Genomic DNA, 14,178 nt, shown 5'->3' with positions numbered 1-14,178 from the left:
TTCCTGCTCTGCCTGGTGGCCAGCCCGTCATGCAGTAACTGCCTTATACTATCTTGTCCCCTTTTTGGTTTGCGAAACTTTTCACACAGGTTACTTTTTTCCCCCTTTATTTCAGTGGGTCGTGACTGTGGCATACCTTAATTAAACTTTTCTAGCCCCAGGTATTTCTACCTCAGCAAGGTTCTGTAGAAGGGAAAAGACAGCGTTTAGATTTGCTGTGAATGTCCTTGCAGCTGTGAAACGTGGATGGCAGTGCAGCTGGAACAAACTCTCTTGTGAGGTTTCCTGTACTTTCTCCTTGCGGTATTGCCAAGAATATTCCTAAGGCAGCTTTTTCACAGTGACTTGGAATTTCACACTCTAGATGAAAGCAATGCAAAAGCAAATGAGAAGCAGAGTTAAAAAGAAATGGAGTATTTCAGGTTAGCTGTGTTAAATTCAAGAAATGAGCAAGCCTAAAGGAAAAGATTCCTTCTTTTTCCCTCCCTCCACCAACTAATAACTTCCTACTTAATATTTCCTTCTGATTTCCCTCCCATCCGTCAACAGTGGCACAGAAGCTGCTTCTACTTTATCTGCTATTTACTGGCAACTGCAACTTGACCTCTCAGACAAAAAGCCCATAAGCATACAGTTCATGGATTTCAAATAGCCTCTGCGTCTCTGCTTACAGTTGGAAGCAACTGAAGTGGCACGGTAGCATAGCTGGCTTATCCATGTTTTTAAAAAGTACTGTCCTCTCTTAGCCTGGGGAAATTTAGTCCTCTAGGACTTTATCCTCTACGTGGTTAAGAATTCAACGTCAAGCAGTGTATCGTGTTTTACCAAAAAACTGAAAGCAGGGAACAGCAAGGCAGCTCGGCTCCCCACGACCTGTAGGAAAGGTTGCCGGTCTCTTGAGAAACGGACCAAAGCAGCCTCCTTTCTGTGTGTGTGCAATTGCTCACATGAGAACTATTTCCATCTTCAGCTTCTCCGAGGACATCTGTTTAACTTCGGACTTTTTTTTTTTTTAAAAGCACATTTTCCTCAGCAGCTGAAAAACAAGGCGACGTGTTAGAGTCGGCTCTGGAACTGCTGCTGAACTCTTGCATGCGCTGTGCTTCATGCCAAAGAGTTACAGCACTTGGGTCTCACATGCAATATTGTCTGTGGCGTAACCACGAGGACAGCTTCCAAGCCCTGCAGATTTAATGAGTCTGAGCACACTTCTCACATCCCCAAAGCACAGCAGCTGGAACCTGAAACAAAATATTCAAAGCCTCATTTCCTAAGACCATATGTAGAGGGAGGGCCTAATGCTAGCGATAAACACTCAGAAGCCATCGATTTAGTAGAATTTAAGAATGGAAATTAAAGGTGCCCAAATTCCAGGGTGAGGTTGCTTAATACAACTATTTGTCTTGCTGTGAGAGTAACTAGCAAAGTTACTGAGAGTCATATGATACTACCTAAGTTACTAACATCATATGATAATGCTTGCAAGTCTCTTGGCTTATCTTTCATTTATTGCCTAAATATCTTTTACTGTACTAAATATACACATAGACGGTGATGGAGAATACATGGTTTAAACAGTCATCTACTGGTGTAAAAATCCAGACAAATGCTTTTGTTGTTTGGAGGTCTTCCTTCAAACACAGATGAAGAACTGGATGGAGCATCAAACATCTTTCCTGCTTTACACAAGGCAATTATATCTGTGCCGTCACCGATATATATTTTCAGAGGCCGAGCGTGTAAAGCCATAGCCTTCATTTGCAAGGAAACGAAAAGAGCTCTGTAGATATCTTCCATCTCTTCCTTCTCTAATCCTGCTATTCTGCATTTCATAGCCCAGAAACTTTAAGGTCCAGCTGAACATTTCTCAGAGCATGTTTCCTTTTGCCAAGAGCTGATATATTATTCTCCGAGAGGTGCAAAGAGTTGGTTCCAGATATAATACCAGCTTTTCTCTCGTGCTCCTCAGATGCCTATTCTTTACAGGAGCTGCTGCTAAACTTTTCTATGAGAAACACAGGAGAAAGAAGTCACAGCCACAGTATTCATGGAGAATATGAAAAGAAATATTGTACTTTTCAGGGAAGAACACAGCTTGGGAGGGAATGAGAATGAATCATAGTGAATCATTTTCACTCACTGAATATAGTACATAAATGGGGAAGGGAGAACTGTGAAGATATTTGCCTCTGTCATTCTATAAATTAACAGCTAAACCTTCTCAGGACTCCTTTAAAAGCCGTATGAAACATTTAGTTTAGATACACTTTCTGTACATGCACTTAGTAGAGCAAAATCATCAAGGAGAAAAAATATGGGCTGATTTAACAGCGGCAGTGAGTGCTAAGATGACAGAATTTGGGACATGGCATCCAAGGTCTGGGTGGTCTGCACGGAGAGAAGTACCGCACAAATCACCACGTGAAGTTACAAGGCGGGCAGATCGACACAAGTCAAAGGTAACAGAGAAGTGTTGTGATGGTCAAGCACTTCCAAAGGGTGCAGTAAAGTAAGGCAGTTTGCCCTATAAGGGCGAAGAGAACATCTCTGCCCCCAAAAGAAGCCCGTATAGGTATATCTATCTGTATTCTCTGTGGAAGGGGGAAAAGAACTATTGCTATGTTACTATAAAACACCTTTACATCACTGTAAAAGGGATCATGGAGATGTTGTATTGGTTTAATTACACTGGTGCAAAATCACATCAACAAATTACACTGGTACAAAATGTACATTTAGAACGGGCCTAACAAGTACAGTCTAACTGACCGTGAGGGAAGAGTGAAGAAACTTCACTCCTAAAAATTTAAGGCCTTTATTTAATGCAACTATCCTAGGTATGCCTTGTCTGGATCAACTTCTGTACAGTGAAAGCTAGCTATACAAAACAAGAAATACCTCTCATTTTAATTTTTTTATCTTTATTTTAAAAATGCATTGCTTTTAATTTAAGAATTTTATGAAATCATTTGAATAAAGTACATTTTGGTAAAGGTTACTCTGGTCATTCTGGAGAGAAAATACCTTCAAGAAGATGAAAAGGTAATCTGGCACCCTTCTAAATTGGAAAGCCTTTGAAGAGAATGAGCTAAACTCTTTCTTTTTCATAAGCAGCACTATGTGTAGGCCTGCGTTGTGATGACATGCACCAACAGCCGATGAGGAGGAGGGATGGGAACTGAAATTTGCAGGGGTAAAAGTTATGAGGAGAAGACCAGCACGTACCTGAGGATTTCAATTAGGAGTGTTCAAATACCTCCCCATCTCAGTGGTTCTTGGATGAAGAAATAAATGCAGCTGTTTCTGGAGACAGGGCGGAAATTTCTGTAACACCAGTGAACAGTGTTTACCTAAGTCCATTTTTCACTTGACTCATCTCCACACTGCATTGCTACAAGTTGGCCTCTGCTTGGGAAGACAGCTTGGCAGGAAAAAGATTCCTCTGCTTGCTCAAGGTCTTCTTACTGACTAGCAAGGGCCAAGTTCTCTAGTGGAGCTGCAAAATGTGCCAAGAAGAGTAACCCAGCTTGTTTTTCTTTTCTTTCTCGGTCATAAAAAGGAGTTACTGCCCTGCACCACGGAAGATGCAAGTTAGGACAGTACTATGATTCAGACTGGGTAGGCGGAAGAGAAAAGTATGTGCTGGATGCGTAGGGCATGTTGGCCAACCCAGCTAGAAGAAACTAAATGGAGAATGGTTTGCTGACAACGTGAAGGAAGAGGAAGGCACTCCACCAGAGGCAGGGGAAGGAGAGCTCCCCTTCCCACTCCTTACAAGAGGAAAGCGAAGAGCTCCAGAGAGGGTCTTACCGATAGTAAGGACTCCCCTGACACCCCAGCCCAGAGCTCTCCATTTCCTCCTCCTCGCCTCCCACTTAATTTAAAATAAAAAGAATGACTTCACCCTTTCTTTGGGGGAAAAAAAAAATCTACAAAGCACTTTAATGACAAATCCTTACTGGGATGAGTAATTCTTTGTTGGCAAACAGCACCTGAAGTAGAAGGGTTTTTTGTGTTTGGTCTCAATCTACGCACACCTTCGTGGGGAACACATAAAGAATTATAATATGTCTGAGGGCTAGACCATGAAATTAGAAAAACTGATTAGAAAGAGGGTGCACACTTTTGATGATCTCCGTAATTAAACATTGGAACAATTTAGCAAGATTAGGGCGGATTTTCCATATGGTTTAACGTGTTTGTACTTAGACTGCTTCATAACGTGGTATCTTGTAGCAAATTTGTAAACACAGTTTGGTAACACAGATTTTTGCTTCAACTTGCAGCAAGTGCATGAATAGATTTAAAATCATTAACAGAAAGTTAATAAATAAAAAAATGAAATCATACTATCAGCCACTCTGGTAATCCCACCCACCTTTTATACAGTACAGGGAGATTTCAAGCAATCTCCAAAAGGGCAGATTGGGTTAGAAAAGCAAAGAAAAATAATATTCATAAGAGATTTATAATTAAAGCCAAAGATTCATTTCCGTTTGAAACAGATGGTCAGGCAAAGGCATTCTGGATAATTTAGCAAAAGCCTGTGCTTCAACTAGCTAACAAAAGCATCGATTTAATCTTCCATCTAGTTGCACAGCGTAACCTGTTTATTGCGTATTACGGATCAGGAGATATCTGCATTGCTTCAAAACTAACACGCTTACAGGACCAGTGCAGATCCAGAATTATGAACAGCATTACTGCTTTTAATGAAAAGAAATTAAAATTGCAAGTGAAGAGAAAGACAAACGAGACTTAGAGAATTCTAGGAAAGAATGAGAGACTGAGGGCTGAGTGAATCAGGAGAAACCTACCATGATTACAATGATAGCTAAAATATCACTGAGATGTTGCGGCGGAAGCAGCGTTGGGTAAATGCAATACATTTGATAGACAATAAAAAGAAAGTCTGTCTTTGTTTCTTTAAGGTAAACTAAGGAACCGTAATATGACACAGTTACAGTATTGGATGGATAAATCTCACCGACAGCACTAGAAACATGCTTTCATACCTCGGGAAGTCTTCTCTCTCGGGAGACAATGCAGAAGAGAGTCATTGACATGTCTTTTCCTCTGGGAATAAAAGAGAGCGTTGGTAACATTACACCTACGGTGTTTTTTCTTCCATTTGTCCTCCCTGTGATAAACAAATTGCAATTTTGGTTTAATGCTGTCACATCTACCTTAGCAATTCACAATATGCCCATTTAAGCCAGTAAGTATCTCCCCTGGACCTGCAGACACCAGTAACTACAAGCTCCCTGACCTGCCCTGTTTTCATTATTAAAGTTGTTACTGTGTTGTAGCAGTACTGATGCCCTTCCAGTGCAACTCTATTTTTGTTTATATTTTCAGGAAGTACTTGGTGGAAAAAAAAAATAAAATAATGCTCTTTGGGGAAATAATATCACTAGGCAATTACAGACTGAATAAATTCTGGAATTAGAAGACAGTTCTACAAATATATTTGATATAGTCATAGGGAAGATATTACTCATCTTGTCAGATGCAGCAGAAGATTTTAGGATGCAAATTATTAAGTCAGCCTGAGTGTTCCCCTACTCCCTTCTCCAACTGAACCGTGGGCACAGGTAGTAGCTGATTTTAGAATGTGACCTTCGCCCCCTCAGTCCATTGGGATGATGGTGAGAACGTCCAGATCTGCTCTTCGTCTCCAGACTCGGTACGCAGCAGCTAAACCAGGCGATCGAGAGGCTACCATGCCACTACTGCACGCTGATTTAAACACTGCTGCTACGAAACGCCAGAAGAGCGCACCTGATGAAGTGTTGGAGGAATGATGGCTGTATGGTTTAAACATTAGACTCCAATTCAGGACATCCGGGCTTTTGCCAATGATTTCCTCCGTCACCTTGGAACAACCTATGTCTTATTTTCTATATGTAAAACAGAGATAAAAATAAGGCCCTGCACTGCAAACTGTGAGGGTAGATTTAGTAACCGTACAGAAACTGCTCAAAACCAAAGCGTACACAGTGAAGGAAAACAGAGGAAGAAATAACTAAGTGTGTATATCACAGTAGTGTTTTGGTGAGACGGAGTGAATTTCACCATTCAGCGGTGATAAACCAGCGTGTCGCACTCAGAACCAGGAAAGTCAGAATGAGGATTTGTCCATAGCGCTGGAAATGGCGTAGCTATTTTATGGCATTGATTACTCACCTACATGGTCTTCAACGTGTTCTGCTGGGAAAATGCAACCGCTAAAACACTTCAGTTATGCATCCTACCCTGAAGGCTGTATCTGAATAAATATAATATATCTGATTTAAGTAAGTGTAAGTTAAACAGTGCCTACCTTCTGGAATCATGAAATGTGAAAAAGCGACTTTTGAAAATTTACTCCTTAGAGGAGGACTTCTGTATTTTTCCTGAATTGGACATTATAGGCATGGCTGCTGTTAGGATATTTTGGGATATAAAATATAATTAGAGAGTTTATTCTGTATCCTCTTTATTTTATACATTTTCATCTTCTGTTTTGCACAGTTGGCTTGTAGAAAATGGCTGTAGAAGTTGAGACAAGGAATGGAATTCCTGTGAGAAAACATCAAATCCTTTTTCCAGGACAGTTTCAAACTTGATTTTTTTTTTTTTTTCTGTATAAGAATAAACAACACCTAAGGAGTAAAAGATTGCCTCATACGAAACAACAAAAAGAAACACAAACTACACAGCCCGTTCCCTGCCTAGGCTCCTTGACTGGGAGTGCCATCCCGAGATTGAAGCAGCAGGGGATGCTCTAGGTTCAGTGCAGCCTGCAGGGCAGAGTTTGAACGTTACAGCTACCTTCCATCACATGAGGTTTAGGCTTTCAAGACTCCTGGATGCCAAACTGTTTTGCTTGAACCAAGCAATCAACAGGTTAAAATAACTCTGATAGTACAAGCAGAGCAGACACCAAATGGCATTAGCAATGGCTACCTGATAGGCCTCCAATGAGAAGTCATCATTAAAAGGAGGTGCTTTCACGGGAAGCAGTATTGGGTCCAAACCATGCAAAATGACTGCAGAGAAGATTTGCAGGTGACAGAAAGGCTGCTGGAGTGGTACACAACCAGGAGGACAGGGCAACCACAAAGTGATGCAGATTATGTGAAAAATTCATAGAATCATAGAAATTCAGCCTCTTCAACAAAACGTTTTACTGAAACGAGCTATGGACTGATGCACAGAATGTGTAACAAGGAACGAAGGCGTATCAGTAGAATGGTTGGAGTGGTGAGAAACCTTACATCAATTTGAGAGGCACAAAGGACGTGCAATTCATTAGAGGCAGAGGAGTACTCCTTTCTTCTCAGGAGGTGATATTTCTTCCTTTATATAGCTGGAGTGAAACTCATACTGGAATACTGTATTTACTTTTGATGTCCACATTTTTCATAGTCTACTGAAAAACTGGAGAAGGTGTGCAAAAAAGCCTTAGCTCCTATTCAGGAACTGGAGAAGGTGCCATACAACGATTAGACTCTAAGGACCTGATCTGTTCAGCTTCTAAAAGAATTAAAGATTGGAATACAGATGTACAATCATAAGAGGAAAACACCACGTGCCAAAGGACTCTTAGTCTTGGGGATAAAGATAACATAAGGCTGGAATCTGTGGCCAGACAAAAAAATCGAATTAGAAAGAAGGCATATATGTACTTTTAACTCAGATATTCACTATTGCAAGAGATTTACAATGGGAAGTAATAGATTCTTCATATTTTTCTGCTTTAAATCAGAACTGGATGCTTTTCTTCATGTTTATTCAAGTAACAGTTATCTTCTAGTTAAACAGAATTTACTAGGTTTGAGTAATGAAATGGGACTTAAAGTATAGGAAATGGCAACCTGGCAAGCTTGTGTCTTTAGCAAGACACTGTATATTTAACAAGTCTATAAGCAGACGGAACAATGAGAATAGTTATTATTCGTTTATGAATTTAGCTGAATTTAGGACTACATTATATGAAACGCTCTGTATACCTCTGAGGAACAACCATGACTAATATGAGAAAGACATGATTTTAACTGGACTTCAAGGACTGTCTTCTAGTACAAGTCCTTGTGCTGGTCTTTGCTGGCATGGACGAGAAGGAAACAGATGTCAGTGAGATCTCAGCTTGCTGAATCTGTAATAGAGAAAATCTTCCACTGATTTTAACATAACCAGCGCACAAGTTTAGTCAGCACGTAGAAGTAAAAAAGTGATTGGAAAGAAAGGACAGGAATGAGAAAGGGTACCGTTTCATCTAAACTTGCTCATTATCTGGGGACAACTATGGGATCTTCGCATACTCACATGCTAAGAAGTTTAACGACTTTCCTGTTAATGACTCGGTAGCTGGGGCTGTGGGAGGCTGAGGAGAGCGGTGGGAGTGGAAGCAGCACGGCGTGTTCCTCCTGACGCAAACCGGGCACTTCTTGTTCTTCTCATGCTGCCATTCTACGCGGGGGGCTTTCCAAGCAGACTTTCACATCCGATGGTGAAAGCAAGATTAATCATTTAGCCTTTTTCCTTTCAAAGAGAAGGGAAAAAAATTCTAGTGGCAGGAAAAATCTCAAAGAAATCGTGTTTAAAGACAAAAGGTTGCAAGTCGCTGAAGCCATCTGGGCTGAAGGCCAGGGCTGTGCACTCCCTCTGTATCTCTACAAACCCTTCTTTGTGGAGGTTAACGTTTATTAACTTGCAGATACTTTCCTCTGCTGTCCAAATGCAATGGAGGTGACAGAAATGTAATTTTCAAATCCTCAGTACACATAGCAATAAGAGATCAATTATTTAAGTATATTAGAAATAGGTCTTGCTAAGAGATTGCAATTTGGTAAAGATAAACAATACTGACCAAAAAGCTCCAATATGCTCTTTATCAACACTAACTATATTCACTCCATCCAGAGTGATAAAATGTAATGAAATCTGCTAACGAAAACCCAAATAAAACTGGAACCAATCACTGTAAAAAAGGTATGCAGTCAGAGAAAGACTTAAGAGAGTTGCCCAAAGGTAAGATATTACTAGTTACACCCTTGGCCTTCAAGTTCTGCCAGTACTCAGAGCTTTGAAGGTTGTTTTTTTTTTTTTAGAAGAAAAACAGATGATGATAGATGAAGTATTTCTTTAATGACGTGGAGTTCACCCTCCCAAAATGTTCCTTTTAAGCAACTTACAGTTTCTTCATTCCATGTTATGACACCAGTCACAGCTTGGTACTCTTCATTTTCTCACAGGGCCATGTTTCCCCTCCTTCTCTAGCCATCTTAAAACATAAAAATATATCTCGGTTATCTAAAAGGAATGAATTAGTCTATTGCATTAGATTTTGGCAGATCTCTCTAAACGTACTGGATTCTGATACTAGCGATGTCCTTTTCCAAACTGCGCTCTCTATACTAATAATGTTCTTAACTTAAACCGTTCTTACTTTTAGAGCCCCTTTGGCTTTCCCCTGCATGCAGTTCTGTGCTAGCTAATCTTAACCAGCCGAAGCAAAGCTGCATTGAAACGAGGAATAAGCATGGCCTTGCCAAGTAATTCTCAAAAGTGATCTTTTTGAGCAAATCTAGGGAATGACAACAAACATCACAGCCTGCGCTAATTTTAGGTGATTAAATACTTGACTTTTACTGAGACTCTGGTATTTGTAAGGAATTTTAAAAATATATTTTTCAGGCTATGTTGGTATGACATTTCAGGACCCTGTTCTCCACTCGTTATGGAAATGCACAGTAACAGTCATTAATCAGTTCTGTTTCTTCAGTTGCAAGCTAAACTTTAGCAACTTTGCCCTGATTATAATTGAAACGAATGGAATTTATGAAATAACTTTTAACCATATCATGGAATATACCTTTGTTGCAACATTAATTCACATCCAGGCACTTCATTAGATCTTTCATGCTGTTAACTGTATTTATATCTATTATTATTATTAACTTGCTTGGCAGAGGTGAAAACAAGCATAATTCAGGGAAAGAGAACATTTTTCTATTTTCATACTTGCCTGCCTTTTACACAACCCCTCCACTTCATCAAGACCTTGACATATGTTCCACAGAAATGAAATGAAGTATGTTATCGAGTACTCTGTTGCACAGGACTGGAATGCTGAAGTGAAGCTTGTGTTATCTAAATAAATTAAATCTTACGCTCTTTCTTTCAGTGGGAATATGCATTTTCTGCCTGATCGTGGAAATGAGAAAATAAAAGATGGAGAGCAGCAAAAGAAAAGTTACTGCTGTCCTGAGAGTACAGTTCATTGAGTCAGTAGTCAACCGGTATATTGTATATTCCAGCGTCTTTCTCTGAGCTAACATTATCTTTCGGAAAAGCAGACCTAACATTGATAGTATAATTTACAGTATATGTAGTATGAAGTAAACTAGATACTACTTGCTTTGCTTCAAGATTGCTGGTGAATGTTCACTGGGTTTAAAGCAAGATGACAAAAGGAACCTGTAGTTAGTCTGTGAATGTTACATACTGACAATTACCACGTATTTTTTCCAGGGCTTGAGTATAATGCACAACAACAGTCAGCAAAGGTGTCCTATAAAACATACCATATGTTATTTTCTTCCTTTCTTTTTCTTTCTTCAGAGATTTTCTGAACCACCTTTGGAGCAGAAGCTGGTAGATCCAGCACCCCCATTTGCACGTAAGAATGCCACTAGGAGGAATGCAGTATCTCCTTGTAGTTTAAGGAGAATTCAGAAATACTCATTTCTTTTGTCTAATTGCATTGTGGAAACTACTCTTGTTCTTTGCCATCAACCAAATCTGAAGCTCCTTCAATTGAAAGAAATTTTAACAGCAAGCCCATTCCTAGTTTGTTCCCTAAATGCTGCAGCTCAGTATCTGACCTCGTGTGTTCTAACTTTTGCTGCTGTCTCACTTTCTGTTGCAGAAAGCTAATGCTCTTTATAAAAGGCAACTTTCAAAATGTGGATGGCAGTGTAAAAGCGTGAGTGTTGGTTGCTGAACGTGCAGTGCATGAAACAGAGAGAAAGAAAAAGCAGCTTATTCTGTGCAGTGTGATCACAAACCCCTAAGTTTCAATGTTGTCTAGGCGATACCTCAGATAACCCATTATGTACAGTCCTGTGCAGATGGAAACATGAGTGCTCTTTCATCAGCTTGAAATCCAATCAGCACCCATTACTTCCAGGGAGAAAGAGAAAGTTGCTGGGTTTAATGGCCTAATTCACTTTCCAAAAAGCCTCATGTCCCAGCAGACAGAGGAACCTTTTGGATGTCTTCAGACACTAATGACCCCGTAAGTTATGACAACTCATGTTCCATGACAGCTTCGCAACCACATGGACTTTCCCTCACATCTTACAACATGACCCATACCTAAAGACAGCCATTTTAGACTTACTTACCATTCTTGGCATTTCCTTCCACTGGTCTTCATCTGGAGTCAGCATAGTGTTTTGTCTCCAACTTTATGTCAAACTAAATAACGCCACCACCACCACCACAATAATAATAATAATAATAATAATTTTAAAAAGTTACATGACAAAATTATCTAACCATTAGAAAAGTAATTCAAAGAGCTTTAGAATAAAATTGAGAAAACCTGAAAAGGATAACACAAATATTTTTCACACTTACAAGATTTTAAAAAGCAATTCAGCATGATATACTACGTTGACGGAGCACAGATCACAAGGCAAGGCTTTCTTGCTTCTGGCTTGCTTTGATTTTTTCCTCTTTCTCAAGTTTTTCTTTCTTCCTCTCTTCCCTGCAGTTATCCTTCTCCCTCTTCAGGTTGCCTTGGTGTAGAAAAGATGATTCAGGATCACAGCTATCAAGAATACATAGAAAAGGAAGAAATATTGTCTCCCTGCTCAGGCTGGTCCTCCCAAAGGTGTGGACGTCACTAAGAGCGGATCAGAGAGTTACTATCAGACCTGCCTTTTTCTTGTACCCATACAGCATGTAGAGAATAGAAGGCTCGAGACAACTTAAAAACAATAAGTAAATCCTCCCCGCCTTTCCTCCCTCCACCCAGTCTTTTTCTAGATCTCTTAAAAATATGGGTAGAGAGACCAGTTACTGACTTACACCAAATATCAACTGGTTTTCAAGAGTGCCTTTGCACGAATATATCAGCCTGAGTAAAGCGATAACTCCCTCGCTATGTCTGCCCAGCCATTAGGAGAACTGTTGGTTTTCCCTCAGAGGATAGGACTGTGGTTTCAGTAAGCCTAGTAGCCTTTTTTGAACTGTTTGCAGTGTTTACCTATCATCCCTTCCCTGAGATCGGGCACGCAACACATTCTGAGACATAACTAACTTGTGAAATCCTGCTGCGGGAGTCTATGAACTACTTGTAACTCTGTAAACAGAAAGTCAGGTTTGAGGGCTATACGGTATCACCAAAAACTAGAGACCATTGTATTGTCGGAGCAAAAAGAGAAGTATTGCGTCGGAGTAGACAGGAACATCGCAACACAGTATTTTCACATCAGGATCTTTTCAGCAAAAGATTCAGGAAGGCTTCCAAACTGTATTTTCTAACCCACTCTAAACCCAACTTTTGCCCTATACCAGATCAGAGTATCACTTTCAAGGGAATCGGCCAAACCGAGAGCCAGTGCAGCCTTAGAAAACATACTGCCACCGTGTACTCTACAAACACTTACTCTTGTGGCACATTTATTTAATATACAGACATGCAAGAACTGATCTGCTGTTCTGCTTTGCACCGATTACTTTCAAGGACTCCCATTTTGCCTGAGAGAGAACAGATATAAATAATTATAGAACAAAATGTTGTCAGAGAATAATGCTCTCTGGTGGCTTCAGTCCAATAAAAGCCAAAGCAACCATAAAACTTGTGTGGAAAAGGGTGATCATTGATTCTATGAGGATAACGCTTTATTACAGTGCCTTGTTTCTATTATGCCCAAATAAATTAAAATATCTTAGTCCTTCTTTATGTATAGTTTAGCTTACACATCTAATTTTGGCCTTTTTTGAAATGACCTTGGCAAGTCAGAAACATTACTATTCCTTTCTAATGCTGAACTCAGTGTGCAACATGGGTATTTCAAACATAAACATCATGACTCATGGGTTAAGTTGCAAACTAGACAGTATAATGTTTCAAAATCAGTTCCTGCTTCCTTCAATTCTCTCCTAATGATTATTACTGAAATGTAGATTCTGTCCCAAACTAGAAAAGGTACATCATAAAAAGTCATCATTTCTACATTTGTCCAATTTGTACATATACTTGTGTATTAAAAGCTGATCCAGACTAACTTTAAAAGTCTCACTTGTTCTCAAAGACAAAAAAGATACGTATTTTCTCAAAGACATGAATTTTATACATCACATTTTGGAGTATAATATCTCAAGACGTTATTATCATTTCTTTTAAGGATATCAATGGTACATTTAAAAAAAAAAAAGTGAGAAATTAGAGAACATTTGAGTTCCTGATTACTCATTGAATAGTCTGGATCTTAAGTAAAGCTAGACAGATTTCTAAGAAAATTAATTAGTCCTCTTAAGGACCACACAATATGAAAAATAACAGTGACAATATTAAACACTTCTGCAGATACACATCACCCTTTTATAATCATTATTTATAGGTAACTATTCAAGCAGTCCATTTCTATCTTCTCCGCAGTATACTCATTACAAAAGTAACTCTAAAATATGACTAACTTGTTTCTCAGTTTTCATTAGTGACAGCTTTATTCTGCTTTATAGCTGAAAATATGGTACTTACTAGGTTTTGGCAGTATATGTCTGCAGTTAGTTTCTTTTCAAAAAAGGTCAGGGGGTGTTGGAGCGTTGGACATGATTCAGATTTTAGTGTGCACTGATTTTATGAATGTTTAATTTTTCAACTGTAATCCATTTATATAAACGTGATTTCTGAGTCAAGTGAGATGTAGTTGAAAGGCATGCTTATTTTAAACTTTACCAAAATATGTTAGAGCTATTTAACAAATGAATCATCAATTTTACTTAACATAATCCATCTTGAAACTTATTATGTGCATACGTATTGTATCAATTATCACAGATCACCAAGAATATGCAGTCAGTACATCCATTAATCATCCATGCAGACACCTTGGAAAAGGGCAAAGTTTGAGCCATGTCTCAAATTATATGCATATTGGAAGAAGACATTCTCTTTCA

The sequence above is a fragment of the Nipponia nippon genome, unplaced genomic scaffold (assembly GCF_047370975.1).
Source record: "Nipponia nippon isolate SJK-2023a ecotype South Korea unplaced genomic scaffold, ASM4737097v1 scaffold_6, whole genome shotgun sequence".
Classification (NCBI taxonomy): Eukaryota; Metazoa; Chordata; class Aves; order Pelecaniformes; family Threskiornithidae; genus Nipponia; species Nipponia nippon.
The sequence above is the reverse complement of the archived record's forward strand: the minus strand, read 5'-3'. Positions refer to the sequence as shown.